The following is a 7,156-nucleotide window of genomic DNA, read 5'->3' as shown; positions in this document are numbered from 1 at the left end:
CTTATGGTTTGGTAGAGGTGTTTTACAGGGTTTAGGGGTTGAGGTAGATTTTTAAATAAAAAAGGCAGATTACAGTTGGGTAGGGTTATTTTAGTTAGATCTCATGCCAATTTTCAGTAGTATAAACTAATTTTTGATAGTCGAATAAAATCACTTTCTGTAACTATTTTATAATCAGTGTCAAATTTAAGAAATTATTTTTGTTATTCGAAATTTTGACAAACAATGATGAATCGTAAATTTTTAAGCATAAATGAAATTTTATTAATTAACGTGCAAGTAATTCTTACCCGAAAAAAAGATAATCATCGCCTGAAAACGTAGGAAAAAGTTGTGTAGATCAACTGAATGAATTGGTTTCAAGCTCAATGTCAGAAATGATTTTAATGGAATTGCATTAAGAAAATTATCCAAAAACAATTTTTCAATTCAAAAAGTTTATCAATTTGAAACGTGTTTTAAACATTATTGAAAAATTACTCCTTTTTTACATTTCAGATCAATCTTTCTTTATTTTTGAGTGATTATACATATTTTAACATAATTACTTTTTTCTCTTCAAAATTTACAATTTTTTCCATTTCAGATAAGAACATTTTTTTGTGTCTTGTGTTTGGTTCTTTTTAGTATCAATTTTATACAAATTTTTCCAATGTAATTTGCAATTCATTGTCGAAAGAGAACTAAAAATAAATTTATTTCATAGTATATTAAATTTTTGTCTTACGTTTAAAATATTCTTTCAATTTAGAGATAATTTTAAATAAGCATATTTTTCTTTCCAAGATAAATTTCTCAATAATTTTTTCAATTTTTCCTTTTGATCAATAATGTAAATAATGTTTTTAGATAATATGTACATACCTCAGTATAAAACTAATTCAAAGCATTTTACACGCCCCGAGGGTCACATGTTATTTTCGAGGTTATTTCGGCTCAGTTGACTTTGCTCTGGCGCATGTGCAATAGTCGTCACACAAAATTCCAAATTCACCCTGATTCTCATTCTTATTGTTTCGTATACGCTCTAATTTGTCGCGATTTTCACTATACCATGATACTCAGTAAGCTAGATTCCCAGGGGAAAAAAGTAAGGATGTCCTAGAGACGTCTTTGGGACATCCCTAAGACGTATTTTATAACATGTCTTTTGGACATCCTAAAGATGCTATTAAAACGTCTAATCTCAGTACTGAAGATGTCCCGAGAAAGGCTATGTCTTTAAGACGTCTTTAGGTCATCTTTAGGACATTGAACATCTTAGAGACGTTGATTGGGCTGACATAGGACGTCCTACGAACGTGCCAAGGACGTTCTTAGGATTTTCTTAGTTTTGTGCCGACTGAGTAGGAATTTCCTTGCTGAAAATCTGATTTCTAATTCTAATGAACTCTCTAGCTTACTCTACTGCTTATCAAATCTAATTTTTCTTTATTTCTTACTGTCATGCGTTACATATAAGAGATTTCAGAAGATTTCAGGCTCTAAATTGAGTTTTAATTTTTAATACCAAATATTAATATTTACAGAATTGAATGCTTCTGGAATAAGGTTGTGTGGTCCGACCCGGTATACGCCAAAAATAACGAATCCCTTACCGGCCAGCCCAGATGCAGAGGGCCCACCACATGAGATCGTTCGTTATGGGGACACCTACATTTCGTTGTGGCTAGATCGTTCGAATAGAAGAAACGTTGTGAAAGCTGACTATGGTGACAATTTTGAGCCAGATGAATTGTTTTGTGCGGTGAATGACTTTTTTGTCAAACTTATTACTGTAGGACGCTGGAAAGTTGTCGGATATTTAAGAACAAATGAAAAACTTTTCGGAGTCCGAGCACCGAACCGAAGACGTAAGTGAATGTGGGACATGGTTTTTGGGAGACGCGCAACGTTATCAAAGAATTTTAGGAACTGCCCTTTTCAGGATATTATCCCATTTTCCACGTCCATCAACCTTTAATTATCCCTACCACAAATAAAATTTAACTTAAGGCCATGTTGCGAGCGGATCACGTGACTAGATTCCTACCTTCCCAACAAATTTTTTATTTCCTAACTTATTTTTACACCAAACACCACATCGATTTTAAAATTTGGGATAATAAATAAGAAGTACTAAGGAAGGTGGTTCTGTCCTTAATTTGAATAATTATGGAAGAAGAAAAAAATTATTCATATATTTTTTTATGATTAAATTTTTAACACGATGTCGCACTCCGTCTCAAAATAAGTTAGGCCATAAAAACAGTGTCGGTAAGATAGAAATCTGGCCACGTGACTCACTCATCACATGGCTTTAAAACGCGTCATTTAAAAAATAGGGTTTCAACAACATACTAATTTCAAACTTCCTTAACTTCCTTCCAGTTTCTCTTTTTCAGTGTTCATATCGCTGGATCGTTTTCCATTTCTAGTTTGGTGTACATAAAAAAATATAACATTCAACCAAAACGATAAAGTTTTACCAAAATATATGAATTTTCTACTAAAGACATAAATTTTTCACTTCAATATGGAATATCTATCTTTATATTGCCAAAAAAATGTTAAGTATAAAAACAAATTTAAAATACAATACTTGAATTTTTTTGAACTTGAACCAATGAGTAGAAATTGTGTACAAGAAGATGGATATTCAACCATACACATCAATGTTCTACTAAAAGATCAATTTTCAAGAAAATTGATTAAGTTTTGAATTAAAAGTTGGAATTTTCAACCAAACTGGAATAAATATATTTTCAGTGAAAAATCCATTTTCAATCCAGAATAAATAAATTTACATACGAAAATAATTAACTTTTTAACAGAGAAAAAAATGAAATTTTAACTTTAATAATGAATTTTCCATCAAAAATAAAACAAATTTGAACTGTAAGAACGAATTTGCAGCTAAATACTTTATTTTATATAATTTGAATCAATAAGTGAAATATTTGACCAAAAAGGTGGATTTTTATTCAGAAGGATCAATGTTCTAGCAAAAAAGATGAATTCATAACCAAATCAACGCATTTTCCACTTAAGAATACAAATTTACGACGAAAAAAGTAATAGTTATGTGTTCGTTTAAAAAACTTATTTTTAACAAAATAAAAACGAATTTTTAAGAAGATAGTTAAATTTTTAACCAGAAAATTTAACATTTTAGACTATAATTATAAATCTCAAGTAACAAAACTAATTTTTAAAATAGTAAGTGGAATTTATAGTCAAAAAGATAGATTTTTAACCATAAAGATGAATTTTCCATCAAAAAGATGAAATTTTAGCAAAATATGTGAATTTTTAACCAAAAACGGAACAGTTATATTTCCAGTTGAAAAATTAACTTAACCACAACAAAAACGAATTTTCGATCAAATTACTCAATTTCCAACCGAAAAAAAATTGTTAGCAAACTATATGAATATTAACAAAATACATCATTTTTCACTAGAAAATTTCAATTCCAAGATCAAATTTTCAACAAAATGCATTAATTTTTAACCGAATAGTTGAATTTTTATTTAAAGAAAGTGAATTTTCAATCGAGCATAGAGTAGTTGAAGTTGCAAGTAAAAAATTAATTTTCCACAAAGAAACAGAGTTTTTAACTAAACAATTGAACATTTAACCAAGGAAGTGAATATTCAAATAAAGTGATGAATATTAAAGTTCTAATGTTATTTCAAATGATGCAATAGATCAGCACGAAGTTGTCAAAATGTTATTAATGTTAATGTTATTCTCAAAATTAAGGAACAAGTGTTTCACCGATTGATTACATTTTTTTAGGAATGATCAGCTTCTAAAGATAACCTTATAATTAAATAAGAACAGTCAAAATATTTTTCAAAATAACGCAGTCTTTTACCGAATATGCCTATTTCGTTGGGATTTTTCTCGCATAATAAAGAATTCTTAGGTTTATCGAATGATCGGAACAAAATATGAAATTTTTCAAAATTGAGAAAATGGCGGTGGGTTTTGTAAATATTTTGAAAATAGATTTTCTCCGAAAGACCACCTTTAAATTTTTCTCTGTAGATTTTCGATAATATGAACTACGTATTATGCAAGTTTTGGCTTTTGATCAATAATTTCTTCCCATTCAAAAAGCATTTTTTGAACAAAATTTAGACTCGTTTCTTTATTTCCAAATCTACCAAAGAAAGTAGTAAATATCAAGGAACTTATTTTGTAATGAATCGCTTTTGAAAAATAAAAATAACATTAAAAATTAAAAATAAATTAAATTTAAAAAAAGCGAAAGCTACGAAAAAAACTACCGAACAAAAATTGTGCACCCAAAGCATATCTACTAATTTTTTGTACGTTACTTTTTTATGGGACGCGTAGTTTTGGTTTCAATCATAAAAATGCCATTAAAACTAAAAATGAAAACTTTGTAGAAAAACGACAAAAGATACGAAAAGAAAATTGATAGATAACATTTTTCCACACGAGAAAGAGACACAAATTTGTTATCATTTATTACGTCCTCATTACAGAACCTTTAGAACCAAAAGACGTCATTTTGGTTTTAGTTATCAAAAGTACTATGCACAGAATCTAGCTTTAAAATTTCAAACCTAAAGTCAAAAGGAATAAATTGTTTACCAAATTTCAAACTTGAAGAATATGTAGTCCACTTCACCGAAAATCAAAAAAAAGATACAAAATTTGAAATGTGGCCTTGTTGAGTAAATCAATTTTCACCATTTTCAGAAACCGGCAGCCATTTTTTCCCTTTCAAAAATTTTGATATTTTTCTCTGAGCGTTCAGCATAGCTAAGACTTCCTCGTTAGGGGAAAGAAAAGCCAACCATACATGTAGATTTGGTGAAAAACTGCATTATTTTGAAAAATATTTTGGTATTTTTTTTAATTGCAAAGGTTATCTTCAACAGCTCATCATTTCAGAAAAAAAAAGAAATTTCAGCGATACAGCGAAACACGCTTTTCTTCATTTTATGTAGAATAACATACTTTCACGCTAAAATATTCTGTAAGAACCATGCAGACCTCATTGTATAATTTGAAGTGGAACCCATCCAAAAATAAAAAAGTTTTTGAATCAAAAAACGTAATTTGCTACCAAAAATATGAATGATCAACGATAAAGATTAATTTTTTCCTAATAGAAGATACATTTTCAACGAAATACGTGCATTCTCAAATTAAAAAGATAAATATTTATCCCCAAAAAGAATTTTTTTCAATTAAAAAAGATTATTATGGTGGGAAACTTCCGTACAGTAGATAATGCATCCTGCAGTGAATAATTATTAATTAACAGCACAAATAAGAGAAAAATAATTAATGTTAAATATGTTTTATGATTTAATAAAGTGTTTTAATTATTAATTAAATTAAATTATTTTGGTTGAATTTTTTCATCTGGCAAATTAACTTTTTTACTAAAACTTTAACTAGATTGTTAAAAATGTTTGCAATTCTACAACAAATCTACCAGAATTCTACAATACAAGCGTAAGGCAAAAGTGCAACCATGGTATTGAAATTCACAAAAATCATAACATTAGTGGACTTCATCGAATTCATGGAATTCACAGAATTCATGGAAATGCAGGAATTTATAAAGTTAACAGAAGCCACAGAATGGGCAGAATTCATGAAACTAAAGAAACTCACGAAATTTATGGAATTCAAAGAATTTATGGAATTCAAAGAATTTATGGAATTCAAGGTATTTACGAAATTAATGAAAAGCAAGGAATTCAGGAAATTCATAAAAATCACGGAATTCGCGGAAATCACTAAAGTCAAGGAATTCACGAAATTCGTCGAATCTATGGAATTTACGGGACTTACGAAATCCACGAAATTCATGGAATTTACGGAATTCGTGGTATACGCTTAATTTATGAAACGCTCAGAATTTTATGGTTTATTTACGAAATTCACGAAATTCACGGGATTCATATAATTCAGGTAATTTATGGAATTTAAGGAATTCGCGCGATTGACTGTGATCAGGGAATGTACGGCATTCAAGGAAGTCACGAAATTCATTCAACATAAGGAATTAATGAACTTCATGCTATTCACGGAATTTCACAGAATTCAAAGTATTGATGGAATATATGGAATTTAAGGAATTCGTGGAACTCCATGAAATCCACACATTTCGTGATTTTTTTCATGATCTAATTGAATTTAATTAGCAAATTTAATTCGATAAATTCTTTAAACTTCATGAATACCACAATTTAATTGAATCTTCTGAAGAAGTTAAATTATTTGAATTTCTTGAATTCCATAAATTTCATGAATTCCTTCAAATCCATGAATTCCCTGAATTTCTTCATTTACGTACATTCTTTTGATTATATTAATTCCCTTTATTCATAAATTGCGTAAATTTCGTGAATTCCAGGAATTGACTGAACTCCGTAAATTGGGCAAATATCGGGAGTTCCCTAAATTTTCTTTAATTCTGTGAATTTCATGAATTCTATGAATTTCGTGAATTTATAAATTCCGTAATTCCTATGAATTCCATAAAATCCCTGAATTCCGGGCGTAATATGAATTCAGTGAATTATTTTTATTAATTAAATTCTGTGAATTCCACGAATTCCTTATAATCCATAAATTCCTTGAACGCCATAAATACGCGAGTTATGCAACATACACTAATAAAAGTTTTGGCTGCGTCAGAAAATTTATTTTTTTCTTGACGGAAACAAGTGTTCTCAGAAATGATAAACATTTGTTGTTGTAATTTTTTGCTTTAACAGGTGTCGAGATATCCAGCTACTAGACTTGTATTCTAAAATTTTAATTTATATAAGGTAGCATACCAATGCCAGAATTTGGAAACAAAACATTGTGTATTGCAGGGTTATCTTACATTTCAGAAATAAACTTCCAATACATGTAGTGAAAGTTTACAACAGAAATTTTTAACAGTGCAGTTATGAATTTGAAGTGGTTTAAATTTAAAATGTTGTGAAAATGAAAAAAACGATTATTTATGATAAGCTCTTGAAACCGTATAAGCATTACGAGTTGATTTTTTTTAAATGCTAAATATTTAAATCGCTCCATACTACATTATGAAAATTTGTACCTGGAAAAAACCTGGAATTCATAGATAATATCTTTCCCGGATTTTAGTTCATACTGTAAAGCCTGTTTCACAAAT

The sequence above is a fragment of the Belonocnema kinseyi genome, chromosome 8 (assembly GCF_010883055.1).
Source record: "Belonocnema kinseyi isolate 2016_QV_RU_SX_M_011 chromosome 8, B_treatae_v1, whole genome shotgun sequence".
Taxonomy (NCBI): Eukaryota; Metazoa; Arthropoda; class Insecta; order Hymenoptera; family Cynipidae; genus Belonocnema; species Belonocnema kinseyi.
The sequence above is the reverse complement of the archived record's forward strand: the minus strand, read 5'-3'. Positions refer to the sequence as shown.